Source organism: Euprymna scolopes, chromosome 9 (assembly GCF_053919585.1).
Source record: "Euprymna scolopes isolate OS-2025 chromosome 9, ASM5391958v1, whole genome shotgun sequence".
Taxonomy (NCBI): domain Eukaryota; kingdom Metazoa; phylum Mollusca; class Cephalopoda; order Sepiida; family Sepiolidae; genus Euprymna; species Euprymna scolopes.
In genome coordinates, this window is record NC_136490.1 from 77,659,897 (window position 1) to 77,677,047 (window position 17,151).

At 36.0% G+C, this 17,151-nt stretch overlaps 1 pseudogene; it reads right to left on the reverse strand.

Moving 5' to 3' along the window:
• Positions 1-16,291: 16,291 nt before the first annotated feature.
• LOC145285281 (U2 spliceosomal RNA) lies at positions 16,292-16,422 on the reverse strand (annotated as a pseudogene).
• Between the last annotated feature and the right edge of the window lie 729 nt (positions 16,423-17,151).

Here is a 17,151-nt window from a genome sequence, read left to right on the forward strand (position 1 = left end):
TCCGGGCCTTGATAAGTGGTGACCACCTTGTAAAAAAAAAAAAAGAAGCTCTCCTCAGCTGGTCGTAGGCCTTGTAGGAATCTTTACAAAATGTAGCCTTCAGGCCTTTCTCAATGCTCTCGGTATCAGCCTGGTCTCTTTGTTCCATCTCCAGGTAGACTGCCGGCATGTTCCCCTCCAGATACAGCAGAATTAAAGAGGCTATGTCTACGATTTTCTGTAACTTTGCGACCAGCTTGAGTTTGTTGAGCCATATGACCACATCACTTTCCTCTGTGAACGGTCTCTAGATGTTGCCACTTATCTTCATTCTATCGCCCATGTTCTTTTTCCTTCGTAAGAAACACAACCGAGACTTTCCTGTTGGTAAAACTGATAAAAGAAGCCACCTTTCCCCATGACACTTTTCTTTCCAGTTCACGGCCGGAGGAAGGTAAGTCATTTTACTACAGGACAAAGCTGTGCTACATGTGCAAGTCAACTTAATAGTACCGAGTTTCAGAGTTGGAAGTTGTGACAGCAGTGTGTCGAATTTACACAAGCAATTAGTGGGTTTGTCAATCTTGCTTATGACCACCACCTTTTCCATTCTCTGGAATTCTGCCTGTGTTTTCTTCATCAACGGTAGTGGTATGCGTCGTGGTGTATGGACTTGCATCCCTGTGTAATGGTAAGTCAAATTCTTCCCCAAATGCACCTAGGCTTCTGAATAGGTCTGGCATTTCCTTTTTCAGATCGAATGGTCGTGCTTTACTCCTGATGGTATGTAAGTCTGGGTGCTTCAATTGCTGGCCTACCTAATACGGCTCTTCAAGATTGTGAATGATAAATATCTGCCGTTCTTTATGCAAAACAAGTTGCAGTGATCATTCCAGTTACTTTGAATGGAATACGTCTCAGGCCATGAAAAGTTCCTCCTTAGTTTGTAGATGTATTCAGAGATTGCGGTTACATCTGTTCCAGCGTCCAACTTGAATTGTAGCAGTATGCCATTGATGGTGATGTTGATTTGCCAAGGTATACTCAGGTTGATTTCTGATGTCGTCAAGATACCAAAGATTTGCACTCTGGTCGCTTTTAGTGTCATTCAAGTCATGTTTAACTTCACGTAGCCTTCTTGCATAGTAACACTGGGTATAGAGACCAATCATACCACAATTGTGGCAGGTGACTGAAATGAAGGAGCATATATATCTCTGATGGTGGGTCTTGTTATCACAGTGGTAGCATCTAGCCTCTGGTCCATGCTGCTGTGTGTGCTCCTTCTTCTGTTAATCCCCATGATGAGATTCTCATATGGGTTTAGTCTTGTATTTTCTTTGACCATGTCTGCGAATTCTGTTGTGACTAATGGAACGGACAGCAACATTACTATCAGCTAATCCTTTTTTTTTTTTTTTTACACGGTGATCACCACTTATCAAGGCCCGGAAGTCACTCAGGGATAAGGGTTATTGCAAGTACAGTACGTTTGTGTGGAGATTTGATGAAGTGTTTACTTAAGGGGGCGGTTCATTAGAAATTTGTTAACGTTGGACTTGAAGACATCCAAGTTGTAGTTAGGTGGGAAACAGGCAGACGGAACAGAGTTCCACAGGCGTGCAGTTCTAAGAAAGAAGCTTTGTTCATGGAATCCACGTTTTGATTTAGGCACAGATAAAGAGTGGGGGAAATTTTTGACAGTGGATTCAGCTAGACGGGTGTTTTTTGTGAAAGATTGGAGAGGAGGGACCAGAGATTGGAGCTCAGACGAGCACCTGCCATGGAACTAAAAATAAAACAAGGATAGGCTCGCAACGTCTCTTCTGTGGGAGAGAGGTTGCAGGGTAGGGAAAAGGGCATCCCCCACTAAGCCACGAAGTCTATTTTGTACTCTGTCAAGGCAGGATAGGCTGTTTTTAGCAGCTCCTGTCCAGATATGGCAGCAGTATTCCATCCTTGCACGTACTTGCTTTTATATAGATAGAGGATTGCATCAGTAGTGAGATATCTTCTGGAGCGGTAGAAGGATCCCACCATCTTTCCAGCGACCTTGGCAACAGACTTGATGTACGTGTTCCATTTCAGATCAGGAGTAAAGGACAAACCCAGAAGCTTGTCAAAATACGGGGCTTCTCCTAGATGAGAGCCATCGATTTCAATTGATGCCAGATGGGGATCAGAGCGTTGATGGTGTAAAGATAGAAGTTTGGTTTTAGATGCATTAAAGGTAACCAGCCATGTCTTCCCCCACTGAACCACGCGCTCGAGATCAAAGGAGAGAGAATCAGAGAGAACTTTGTCATTTACAGCCTTTGATGTGTTACCGTAGATGGTCATGTCATCAGCATAGATGTTAACGAATGATTTAAGTATGTGTTTAGGGAGGTCATTGATGTAGATCAGGAAGAGAGTTGGGCCCAGGATTGACCCCTGAGGGACTCCAGCATTAATACTGCAGGCGTCTGAGTTTTGTCCATCGATCACTACTCTTAAAAGCCTATTAGAGAGAAATGATTGAGAAAACATTTCCAGTTATACCGTAGCTGGAAATCTTGTGAAGTAGGCGCTTGTGCCATACCTTGTCGAAGGCCTTTGATATGTCAAGAGAAATTGCCCTAGAAAGGAAGCCTTTGTCAAGAGATTCGCTAATCCTATGAGATATAACTGTTAGCACATCTGCGGTAGATCTTGCAGAACGGAAACCATATTGTGTGTCACTAAGAAGATTGTTTCTGTTGAGGTGGTTTACTATTTCTCTATTTAATACGGATTCCAGCAACTTACTCATAACACACAGGAGACTTATTGGTCTGTACTGAGAGGGAGATGACTTATCACCTGAATTCTTAAATACAGGGCATACTGATGAGGTCTTCCAGGGATTCGGAAAGCACTTCTCCTTAAGGCAACGCTTAAACAGTTTCGTAAGTACGGGAGCAAGTTCTGGCTGAAGCTTTTAACACTATAATTGGAATGCCGTCAGGGCCAGTTGCTTTAATGGAATTAAGGTTCTTGATTAGCTTGGCGACCTCATCTATATTATATCTATAAAAGTGAACGTGTCTGTCTGTCTGTCTGTCTGTCTGTCTGTGTACATTTCCCTACGCAATAACTCTGTCAATTTTTAGTCTATAGACTCGAAATTTGAAATACCGGGTACTGAGATTTTGGAAAATCGATGTGACGGGTGTCAGCCAGAAATTTGGCTGTTACGGAGTCAAATTTCAACGATTTGACCTTTAAGAACTCTACTAAACTCCTCCGACAATTTTGGGTCTAGACACTTGAAATTTTAGATATAGGTTCCTTGAACCTGGATCTAACTTAATAAAGTGATTTGAGCCCGAAACTATAAATTTTAAGGGGTCATAATAGGGGTCAAAGTTAAAAAAATTGACCAGTTGTTTTTTTTTTGTTTGTTTTTTTTGCTCAGCATACACCTCACACCCGGGTAACGCCGGGCACCTATGCTAGTACACAGATATTTGTATGTTACCTAGTGTGTTGTGTGTTATAGGAGGAAATATGGGGAGTTGATGGCCTTCATCACATAGGGTAGAGTTAGCTGCAAAGTTCTTGGCAAATAGTTTGGTCTTGTCTGATGCTGACGAGATGACCTCTGCTCCATTGATAATGGTTGGGATAGAACGCACACTTCTGTTCAGGATCCTATTTGTTATTTGCCAAAACTGGTGGGAACCAAGCCGCTGATCAGCTACTTTGGATTTAACAGACTGGGCATATAGCTCTCTTGCATTTTTTATTACTCTTTTACAGTGGTTGCAGGCGTTCCTGAAAGCAGCTTTAGTTTCAGTGCATCTATTACGTTGGTAGTTATTGAAAAAGTGATTTCTGTGCGCGATAGCAGCAGCACATTCTGGGGAGAACCATGGCTGGCTGTTAGGTTTTTGTTGGAATTTTTTAGATGGTATGAATTGGTCTATGCCTACAATTAACCATTCGGTCAGGTCTGATACTATAGAGGACACATCCTTTTTAAACATGGAATGCAGAGGTAAATCAGATATGAATGTAAGTCAGCCATAGAGTATTGGTATACAGTACGGTAGAGGGGTACGTCTGGGGACTTATTATATTTCATTTTTATCGTAACTGATACGACGGAGTGGTCGGAGGATCCTAGAGGAGAATGAACGGAACATGAACATAGCTCAGGGGAAGTTGAGAAAAAAAGGTCTAAGAGGCTTGCATATTGACCAGTAGTATCGGGCACATGGGTGGGTTCGCGAACAATCTGAGTGAGGTCATAAGCAATGGACAAAATCATGACAGAACCTCCCCTCATCATCTGTCTTATTTGAGTGGGTCAGCCATTCCACGTTATGGATGTTGATGTCACCACAGACATGGATGTTAGCCGAGGGATGTGCAGACAGGATGTGGTCTATTTTCTCAGATATACTCTTAAAGATAGTAACTCCACTTTTATGGGGCCGATCGAGGACGAATATAAATGCCATGGTGTAAGCAAGTGCAACCTGGAAGCACATATAAGGTAAATTAGGATCTTCTCTAGAGATATCACTGCCACACAGGAAGCCATCGTTAATGTAGGCACATATTCCATGTCCATGGCGATCTTGGGGGTCAGATTTAGCTGTTAAGTTAGAGTATCCTTTAATTATGAACTTATCTATTCCAGTTTCACTTAGAAAGAATATGTCCGGTTTCATCTCCTGTAATTGGGTTTCAACCTCTGGAAGGTTTGAACATAGACCCTCGATGTTGGAGAAGGAGACATGGTAGTAGGGGTCTACGTTGGAAGATGGGATTCTAGGTTTATTTGAGTTTTTTTTCTGGAGATATTTCATGTTGAGGTTTTGGGATTTGTGGAACACGTCGGCATACTTTGTTAGAGCAGTACAGAGAGGGAAAGTAAGAGAGAAAAAGACAGGAAATTTTTTTTTTTTTTTGTAGCACATGAAAAGGTAAAGCTGTAACAATTACCCACTAGTATGGCATCGAGAGGCCCCACCAGAAACTACTGCATGGTCCAGAATCCATTCGCCAAATTGCAATACAGCAGTCCCAGTACTTTGCGCCTGCTGATAGGACAGCCTCCTTCGTGGTTAATCCAAAGTTCGGGTCCCTGACTATCAGGCGGATAACATCAGCCCAGACGAAACGTTTACCTCCAGCACCCTTACTAGTGACATGGCCACAAGGATAGAAATAGAGATAGAAAATTTCCGACATCTCAGACTACTGTTCACCAAGTACTACCGACCTTTAAAGCAGCTTTTCCTTCACTCTTTGTCAGAAAAATCATTCATTTGAATGAGGACTGAGGGACAAAAAAGGAGAAGCGAGAGTTACTGGAGCTGTCGATAACACATCCACTGTATTATCTACTCTCCATTAAAAAAAAAAAAAAAAAAAAAAGGGGAGGAGGGGAATGGGTACAAGTGACTTATTAATATCTAAGTAGTAAAGTCCGGTGCTAAATTATCAATTCATGACACTTTTGATGATAATCTCCCCTCCCATATTAATGGGTGGAAGTTTTTGGCATTATCTATCTCGAGTTTGAATAATTGGAGCTTCACCTTATAATTAAAATCCAATAATTAACTTTTATCAATTTGTAAAGTCGGCTTAATATTAATTTACATTTGAGTTTAGATAATTATTCAAGGTTTTAATTAATCCTTCACCACCAATGTGTTCTGATGATCGCAGGAGATGTTGTTGTGACTTTATTGTCTCACTCTAGCATGCATGCCTGATGACCCAATCCAAGATGAGGTTTGGAATCATTTGCAGACTTGGTGATAGCTTAGGATCCGTGCACCCAATTACAATTCTGTCACAAATTAATTCCTTGTACAAGTCCTACTTAATTTTTTATTTTTATTTATTTTAGTTATTTATTTTTTTTACAGCTTTTGGACTCAATATTTTATTCCTCCTCTGTATTTTGTTCATAAATCTGTTGTTCTGACACAATGTTTTGTTGTACTTTTATCAAAAAAATAAGACAAGGCGAAACATTTCTGCTGAGACCAAGATGGCTGACTGCCAAGTTTCGTGTTATTCACGCTAGCAAGTGTTTATATTAAACATGTTAAACAAAGGGAGGCAACTCTCACTGGTGTAGGATGACTGCTAACATTTATCAACCTGATATTGATCTGACATCCCACAACTATCTGAATGGAACAGAGTTGGTTTAAAAAAAAACTGATTTAATTTGGGGATACCTCAGTTAAAGGTCGAGATCACTGTAGTAGAAGATACATGAAGTGAACAAAAACCATGGTAAAAGTCACAGTTCTAGCTATAATTTCAGTCTTGTCTATTTTAGAGACTTAGCAAATATTCTAGCCAATGAAGTCGAGTATCTTATATGACCTTGATTCTGAGCTTATTGTGATTTTATGGGTCTGGTGCTCTTTAATACAAAATTTCAACTTGATCAGAGAAATTATTTTTAAGCTATTAACGTTTCCCTGGCATAACTTCAAAAATACTTCATACAATATGGAGAAGTAAGGCTAAGATAAGAATTGGTCCATCTTTACGTTTTTAGGTAGATATATGTAGAAATTACTGACTTAAATTCTTGTTAATATCAAGATAAAGATAAGCAACCTATCTTGTCATCTGCATTTTAAATATAATGCAACATTTCAGAATTCATTAAAAAAAAAGATTCAAGATGCATCATTTTATTTGTACTCTGTGTAAAATAACCCTGACAATATAATGCCATTCACAATAATCTCTAAAATACAAATAAACCTAATATTGATACAACAACAAAAAGGAACGTAACTCTGAACCTGATCAGTGAAAGTGATCTGGGAAAATGCTAAGACAAATGCGAGGATCATGTTGTTCTTTATACAGATGGATCCAGAACATGTTCCGCAAAAGTAGCTGAGTGGTTTTGGCTACAGTATTCAAGTAATAATAGTCAAGTAAGTTGCATAATTGAACAAACGTTTATTGTTAAAACTGGTATTCTTTAGTGTGAGGTCTTCAGCGTATCTGATGTACTCATATTCGTTAGACCAGTCCAAAACTCTGGATGAAATAGTAGCAGCAGATCGACAAATAATGCTTCCATCTACACAGCTGAATTACAAGTTATAAAATTGATGTTAGAAATGATTAATGGCTCAAGGAAAAGAAATACATAATTTTCTCAGACATTTGTCTAGTCTAACAATGATTGAGAGAGGAAACTCAAATTACTCTTACATGCATGGTATATCAGGTTTTCAGTGTTTAATGAGCATTGGTAGGTGGTCATCCTGGTCTAACTTCACAGCCATGTAATTATCAGAGAAAATTAGAGCATATTACAAAATCAAAATCCTACATTACATGAAAAGAATATGGTAAACAATATAAAAGATGTTCCCAAATGACAAATTCTATGAACATCAACCATCAGTTACAAGATGAAATGTGTAACTGCTACCCAGTTGGAGACAAGAGATAGTATTAAGCAGTTCAGATCTGATATTAAATTTTTTTATTTCAATGTTTGTTCACCTCAAATAAAGCATATTGCCACTAAAGTATAAGGGAGTACTATGATAGAGGCCAGATTTACAGGGGTCAACTTGGGTACAGCAATATATTTCTTTACATTACACTTAAATTTCTGCATGTTGGTATGGTTGGAAGAAACAGGTGGACAAAAAGGAAATCCAAAGGTAAACAGTCCATAGAAAAAATCTATTTGAGTAGAAAGCTAGGGAACTCTACAGTGAACGGATGGGATTTCCAACTCCTGATCAGTGTGTCAGGACAGTTCATTATCGCTCCTGCATTAGAGCTGCTACTTCACAAGCTAAGGCGTGGGGAGACAAGTCCAGTCCTGCGCAAGATCGTTTTGCCTAGTGGATCAAAGCTAGGGTATTTGCATTTGCTGTCTTTGTGCTGTGCTTCTGAGGCATTGAGGCAGTGACACAGTATGAAAAAATCACAGGGCTAAAATCAATCACAGCAAGTCGGTCGGTCTTTCCTTAAAGAGTAGAGTGGTATCATGTGCCACTTATGTCTTTCCTCTCATTCTTTACCAACTGGCTATACTTCATCTGCCTGCAAATTACGTAAAAACCCTCCAGGACCTCCTGTCCTCATTTCTTTGGGACAAGGGTAGATACTGGGTTTGCAGAAGGTCTGTGTTCAACATCCATGTGAGGGAGGCTTGGGACTGCCCGACTTGAGGTGTCATTGAGACGCAGAGAGGCTGGCTTTTCTGAGTCAAACTTTGACAGAAGAGTCAGTGTGGAACCACCCATCCTCAGACAATGAATTAAATAAAACTCCAGTCATCAGTCCTTGTTTTTACAAGGATTAATTATTAAATAAAACTCCTGACTACAATGTTTTGCTATTATACAGTGGAATTAAATGAAAAAGAGTTATGCATTTTTTTTTAAACGCGAATATTTAGAGTCACATGTAACAGTTCGTTCAGAAAAGAAAAAATCTTATCTGTGATGCACTATTGGTTCCCTCTTTTTTTCCTTTCTCTCTCTCTCCCTTGTGAGTTTTCTGTCGCCTGTGGTCAGTGAGAGCTGTGAAATAGCAGCGTGGGTGGAGGAACTAGTTCAAACTCAACTCGATTGCTCGACTTAACTGCCAGAATTCGTTCTCATATATTTTCTTATAGTTAGGGAGCAAGAAAAAGGCTGACAAGGTCTGTCGTCCCATTCAGTCAATCAGCCTCTGCACTATCAAAATTAATTTCACCCGGACAAGCCAATTTAAGAAAATCACGCGTGCATATCAATTAACTTTCCATCAAAAGCTTCTCATGCTGAGCAAATCTTTGGGTTTGACTGTTGTCAATACTGTTTCCCAAGTTTAGAAAAAATAACTTTAATACCATTCTACTTAAATCAATGTTTTCCTTCACAAAACAATATTATTATCAAATAATCAATCCCCAGCTGAAGTTATTTTTTTCCTTATTTTGGTTTGAGTCATCAACAAAACAAATGGAGTCAGCAAGGTAATCAAGAATTGCCCAGGATTGTTCACGTAATAAAAGCTCTAACTCCACCTTATGTTAATGTAAAATTCGACCACCACAGGTGGTTGAGTCCCAACAGGGGCACGTTCAAAATCAATGTTTCTGTTTAGAGCACAACTGGAGCATGATGCTTGACTTTTGTATTTTAAACTTAAATCGATGCCATTACATATAAAAATAGCTTTATAAAATCAACAGTAGGTTCTCTACAGTGCAATGTCAACAATAATGTATTGTAGATGAAGTCATTGCAAGGAGGTATGTGAAACTTCCTCCCAGTGCACTGCGATGGGTTCCCAACTAGAGCAGGCAATCAATCGATTTGATTGAAAAATGGGCAATTTCACAGATTTCGATGACAATAAAAATATGAAAGTGAGAAACATTCATTGATCATCATTCAATCTTGGGCAACGTCGGGTGCCCCTGTTAGTATATACATAAAAGAAAATATGATAATGTGACATTTCAATTGATTATTACTGAATATTAATTTATTAAAAGTTGTTTATCAAATAATATTGCATAAGAATATTTAAAGGTACTTATGTGTATTTGCACTTTACCATATATATATATATATATATATATATATATATATATATATATATATATATATATATATATATATAAGAGCAAATAGTTAGTAAAACATGTTAAAAAAACACTTTGAAAAAGAGTTAAAAGCATTTAATTTGAAAAGGAAACACTAAATAAGTGGATAGCCCTTAATCCGCAGAGTTTCGAAGAAATACTTTCCTTATCAGAGGGTAGGATTTAGCTTGCAAAAGTATTTGATGAAACTACAAGTAAGTCAAAGATCTTACTTGATAACAAAAAGTGAAGCAGAGAGAATAAGGTGAAAAAAAAGTGATTTCACGTGAATGGATAGTCTGGTGAAAGGTAAAGTATCCAATGACGATAAAATCCAAAAATGCAAATCCAAGAAAGTAAGTTAAATTTCCATTCACACAAGTAAAATCCAATGGAATCGCGTAATTGGAAGATGCTCCAAAATAATCCAAAAGGCTGAAATCCATGGAATAATTCACAAATAGGTACAAGGAAATGGGGAAAGAATTCCAATGATATTATTAAAAGAAAGCTAAGATATGCGTTAGACTCGGCTGCTGAGGCAAGGCGTAATTAAGAAAAATGAGTGAAGAAGAAGCGAGAGAAAAAAAATGAGTGAAGAAGAAGAGAAAAAAATTGAATGGTGATTGAATTAAATTTAAAATAGAAAAGCCAATGTCAAAACGACCCAGACAAGATGACGTTAAAAGGCGCCAAAAGTATAGAGCAAAAAAAAGATCAACTGAAATGTACAAGTTATTACTTAAGAAAATATTAGCAGGAGTTATTAAAAGACTCCAAATGAAATGAAAAATAAATAAATAAATAAAAATAAAAAAATAAAAAAATTTAAGGGGAGAGAATGGGCGGTATCAGCAAATTCCGGATAAAGCAAGTAAGTATGTAAGTAAATGCATATAGTAAAATATAAGTAAATATACATACAGGATATGAATGTGTAGGTAGATTAATATATTTGATAGATAGGAATATATAAACACTAAAACGGAAATTGCAGATAAAAAACCGTCCAAACGAAGAACAAATAAAGAACTATCTTATGTAACTTTAGAACATTTTAGACACATTTAGTCGTTATAATGAAACCCTATATTTCATCTTAGGAACAATATCATCATAATCGCAACCATCTTTAGAGGAAGTATTATTTTTCCAGGAGGATTTCTGCACTTTCGACAGATATGGGATTTCACCCTTATTAACTGAATCATATACTCGTAGATATAACATAATGTTTTCATTTCGCATTTCAAAAATAATAAATTCTCCCTTCTCACATTTTTGGCAAATCTTATTGACTGAGAGCTGACAATTCGTTCATTCCAGAATCTGAATCTTATAACAAAAACGAACACTCCAGAAATGTTTAAATATGGCGTTACTCTCTATAATAGGCAATCATTTCAAATAAAATAAACCAAATACAAATATAATAACCAACTGCGACACATCAAGACATGTTCATAAGTCAACAATTCTTTCTTTTTTTTTTAACATTAAATATACTGTAGACATTAATTGTTCTTATATAGTTACGCTACCGTGCTAACATTTTGTGTTTAGATAGATCGTACATGTTATTAAATACTGTTTTTCTACACAATGACAAATGTTGATATGTTATTATTTCATCTTTTGTTTTAAGCTTGATAAATAATGCTAAATAATAAAAAATAAAATGGATTAGCTGAGAGAGAGATTTTGACAAAACCGTACACTCTAATCATAACCAGAAATTGACAGCATATATACTTCAAAATCTCCTTATGTGTGCTTTTGAAGCCTTTAAACTTTCTATTCCTGACTATTTACATAGTGTGTGTATGTATGTTTGTGTGTGTGCATATATTGTGCATGTGTTTGTATGAGTTTGTGTATGTGTGCGCATGTGTTTATGTATGTGTTCGTCCATGTGAGTTTGCATGTGTGTGCATGTGTTTTTGTGTGTGCGCGTGTATGCACATGTGTGTGTGTGTGTGTGTGGGTGCAATACAAATCAATCTGTCAACCAAACTCATCCATGGCAACGTGTGGCCGGGCAGGGACAGCTAGTGGTTAAATTCTGGTAATTTGATTATGTAGTAGAGCTGACATCTATCAATGTAGCTGCCTTCAGTCCCAATCACTGCCTCAATATGAGTCTGGAACTGAGAGCATGCCGTTTCCATAAGTGCTGCCGGGACCTCAGCAAATACTCAGTGGATCGCGGCGATCAAGCTGGCTTTGACATTGTGGGAGGTCATGTTGGTAATGTTCTCCATGTATAACCAAACGAAGTTGTCCAGCAGGTTCAGGTCGGGGGAGGAGGGGCTGACAGTGAGATAAGGGTACAAAGTCTTAACACTCCTTCTGATGCCAAGCCTGGGTCTCTTTGGACTCGTGAGCCAGTGCCGAGTCCTTCTGCTACACCCAAGGTTTGCCAGCAGCCACCTGATTGGACCGAGGGATCACCACACTCTTTAGCACATCCAGATACACTTTGGTGTTGACTTTCAAGCGGACTTCGAAGATGGGGGGGTGCATGATGTAGCCCTCACTTGAAACCACACCAAAGACTATAACCATGGCCGAAAACTTCATTAAGTAGGTACGGGCAAAATGAATGCCGATGCTCAAAATGTACTGACCCCTCCCTTTACTTAAAAATTCACCAAAAATCAGGAAATTAACTAATTTTAATAAAATTTTCAGTATTTATCAAATAATGATTGCGGAATATAATGAACTAATTATTTTTTATATAAATCTTAGTGAAAATGTACTTTGTTTAAACAAAAAATACCTTTACTAAAGTTATGGTTTTCAGTAGTAAATAAAAAACGCAAGAATTTATTTTTGCTTTTTTATGTAAATAAAGCATCGTAATTTGTAACAATAAAATAAAAATAAAATAATTTTTACAGGAACATTACGAAAAAAGCCCCTGAAGTCCGCATTAATGAATTCGATATAACTCGAAGAAAAATTAATTTCTCAAACTAACGATATTATCATTGAATTAAGCATTGTTTATTTAATATTTTCACACAAAAAATTATAATTGCAAGAATTATTTCTACTTTCTTTTTTACGCTTACATTTTTAACGTAATCTTTACATGTAAGATTCTAATATTTCCATTGCACGCAAGAACGTATAATTATAATGTAAAATAATATTCATATAATCTTGGAAAAGTAAAAAAAAATAAATTGAAAAACAGGAACATAGAAAAATAATTTAATTAAAAAATGGCAAAAATTATACGATGGTTCCATGTCGGTAAGTATGGATGCGCAGAGTTGAAAAAAAAACCCAGCCTGTTTTGCCCACCATCCTCCTCTTTTCAACTACCCACCTGTTTGTGTTCATCAACTTTAAATTTCATGTAAACATTATGATAAATTTTAACATAAGTCTGTATTTTTTTAGTGTGTAATTTTTTCAATGATTATAAATTGTTTTCTTAACCAATTGTAATTCTGTATTAATATTAATAAATAATGGTGCTAACTTTTTTTTTCAAAGAATAAATTGTCAGTAGTATAATTAATGAATTTAATTAACTTTTATGCATTTTTAAATGAAGGAAGAAGGGTCTCCGACTCAAAACAAAAGAAAAAAAAAGTCGCTCGGTATGCCGGAATAATGTTAAATAAAGACATAAATTATGTTTAATTTGTCCTTCCATACATATTTGAATTTTGCCGCTAGAGTTTGTTTGTTTTTTTATACGATCCTATCAGTGATACATTTTTGGATAATTATTACATTTTTTTGCAAAAGTTAAGTACATTTATTGTATTAATTCATTATCTTAAGACTTTAACTTAATACTTAACTTGGAAATAATTCCAGAAAACTTATATTTTTCTTGCCAGAAAAATGTAAACGCGATTTTTGTCATAATGAATTTTTACGTGAAATCTAGGGTTTTTCAGATTTGAGATAAAATTATTCCATGTATTTTTTTATTTCACACACTTTTTTTCTTTGAGAAATTAACTTTAAACTATAATCTTTCAAATACAATAAAAAAGTACTCGAAAATTTAAAAAATTATTATGATTAACCGACGTTAAAACCCCCCCCCCCTACCGAAGCAGCCATTAATTGCCCGTATCTATCATTAAGCTTTGCTCTCAAGCATTGAACCATCTGGATTTGCATTTCAAGGGTTGCTGGCAATGGGCCCATTGTAATAACTTTGATAAGTAGAGAGTATGAGTTGTACAGCAGTGCATCTTTGATCTCGCTCATTAAACATTGTGTCACTTTCAGACATGATAGAAGGCTCCTATCACTCTTGGGATTTGTACACAACTGACCAACTAGTAGATAGCCTGTAACAAAAAAAGAAAACCGGTTTTCATCAAACAGAAATGGGATCATGTCTTTTCTAGGGCAACAATGTTATCGTTTCACCATGAACATTTCAATATATCTTAATTTGTGCAAATGTTGTATTAATTATGATTAGTGGGACCTGTGGAAATTCCACAGTGGCATTTTTCATATGTAATATATTGTTGCTGGGCATTATGTGGGCGTTCTGTTCAGCATGAAGGAAGGCACAATCATATTATTCTAGCCCTTTTATTAAAACTGTATCACCCTCTTACTAAAATAATAAATTTGATATATTTCCTGGGCTGATTATTTCATTACAAACACACTGGTCAGTTAACTCACATTTCATCATTTCTCATAATTATGTAATACGTTACTATGTTCAACAATAATTTATCATAATTTTAACCCACATTATTGTCTCTCCCCTTACTAAAATAAAAAATTTGATATATTGTCTAGGCAGGTTATTTCATAAAAAACACAACTATCAATTAACTCACATTTCATCATTTTTCATAATTCTTGGATATGTTATTAATTTTGACAATCATTTTTTCTCATTTTAACCAACATCATCGCCCACCCCTTACTAAAATAATAACTTTGATATATTGTCTGGGCTGATTATTTTATTATGAACACACACATCAATTAACTCCCATTTCATCATTTTTCGTAATTCTTCGATATGTTACTAATTTCGACAGTAGTTTTTTTATAATTTAAACCATCTTTATCGCTCTCTTTTACTAAAAAATAACTTTGATATATTGTCTGGGCTGATTCATAAAAACACTCAACTATCTATTAACTCACATTTCATCAATTTTTATAATTCTCAGATATGTTACTAATTTCGACAATCATTTTTTATATGTGGGTTAACCCACATTATTAACCACCCACTACTAAAATAATAACTGTGATATATTATCTGAGCTGATTATTTCATTTTAAACACACCAATCAATTAACTCACATTTCGTCATTTTTCATAATTCTTGGATATGTTACTAATTTCGACAATAATTTTTATAATTAAAAACCCACATTATGTTCCCCCTCCTACTAATATAAGAACTTTGATATATTGCCTGGACTGATTATTTCATTACAAACACATCAATCAAGTAACTCACATTTCATCATTTTTCATACTTGGATATATTACTAATTTCAACAATAATTTTCATAACTTTAACCCACTATGTCGCCCCCCCCCTTACTTAAATAATATATTTGATATATTGCTTGGGCTGATTATTTCATTACAAACACATCAATCAATTCCGGGTATTCTCATATATATGTTGCACCTATCTTATCCAATTCTGGATGACCCCACATATTCTGCTAGTATATATCTTTCACCTATCTCATTCGATCCCGAGCCACACTGGGTATTCTGCTACTGCATGTTTTTCACCTAATTCAATACTGGGTGACACTTTCTGCTAGGATATATTTGCACTTATCTCATTCAAACCCGGGACTGACTTCATGTCCGCCACCCCACTATTAAAAATATATATGAAATAAAGTAATGTTTAAATCGTAAACTATTTCAGCCATTTCTGGGACTGACTTTATATGCTCAACCCACTGCTAAAAATATACATGAAATAATGTAATGTCTAAATAGTAAACTGTTTCAGCCCTTTCCGGAACTGACTTCATATCCCCCACCCCACTGTTATAAATATACATTATAAATAAAGTAATGTTTAATGTGTAAACGGTTTCAGTCATTTCTTGGACTGATTTCATATCCCCTACACTACTGTTAAAAATATACATGCGTAAACGGTTTAAGTCAGGACTGACTTCATATCCCCCACCTCACTGTTTAAAATATACTTGAAATAAAGTAATGTTTAAATCATAAACTGTTTCAGCAGCTTTTCGAAATTAATACATAAAAACATTAACATGGTTAGGGATTAGGCAACCATTGCTTCAACATGAATTTTTGAGTGTACTACCAGTCTCACCATTCCAGTGACTTAACCCCTACTTTTTTGGTCTTGGTTAATGGAGGAGAAATCCTTCATTACTTATACAATTTTATTTTTGTTACTGACCAGAGTGCCCCTTTTCGGGAGCTGGTTCCCCCACAAATTTTTAACCGACCTCATGTCCAACTCTGCCCTTGTGGGGAGGCAAGTTAACAAAAAAAAAAATCAGAAGGGACATTTTTCAGGGCATCTTATAATTAATCAGAAGGGACATTTCCGGTGTATTTTGTAATTAAATCAGAAATAACTTTTCCCAGTTACTTTTGTAATATTATAACTTCAATACATTAAATATAGTAACTATTTACAATCCCTCCCCACGGGACAAATTTAGACACCAGGGTCGTTTTTTAACATGGAGTAAAGGAACAAAAAATTGTCTTAGTCGTAAAGGATTTCTCCTCCACTGAGAGAGAAGAAATTGAAATGTAGCGTCTGAAGAACAGATACTACACTTTGATCTTGGCCAAAAGGCCAAGAAGAACAAATCATTTTTATTAGCTTTGCCTCAACAGCAACGCCAATTTTTTTTTTTAAACGACCCCGATGTAAGCATGACACACAAAAGAACACACACGCTATCGCATTAATATATAGATGGAGTTAATTCTCTTTAGATGGGATACTTTTTGAGGAAAGGATGCATTCAGTTGTCACCGGTTTTCCAAGCTGGAATCTCATTTTTGTTTACTCTTTCTGCGCGAGCTTTTCTTTTAAGCTTTTCTGTTAATTTTCCTTCTTTTCTGCCCATTTGTTTCGGATAAACATTGCTTTTAAAGTAACAATAATTGGGGTTACAATCGTCACTATTTTTATTCCGTGATCCCCTTCCAAGATTTTGTGTAATTATGTGACCTCATCTTTGTGTTCCTCTGCCTTGCGCTTCTTATCGCTGAATTTAAACATGCATGTTAGAAAACAGTATATTTTCTTAGAAAACAGTTAGAAAACAGTGAATTTTTTGCCCTAAATTCTCAGGAATTGTAGCTTATTTTCTTTTTTGTCTCTTGTGGACTCCTCATGGACATTTCTTCTTTCTTTTTTCTTCTTTTTTCTCCTCTTGCTTGCACAGAATTTATTTCCTTCTAATTCCTTTAATTTTTTTTTGTTTCAGATTCTTTTTTTACCTAAAGCGTCTTCAAAATAATACATTGTCTATGTGGAATTAATTCGAGTTTATTCTGTCAAGCCAATGCACGCATTCCAAAGTATGAC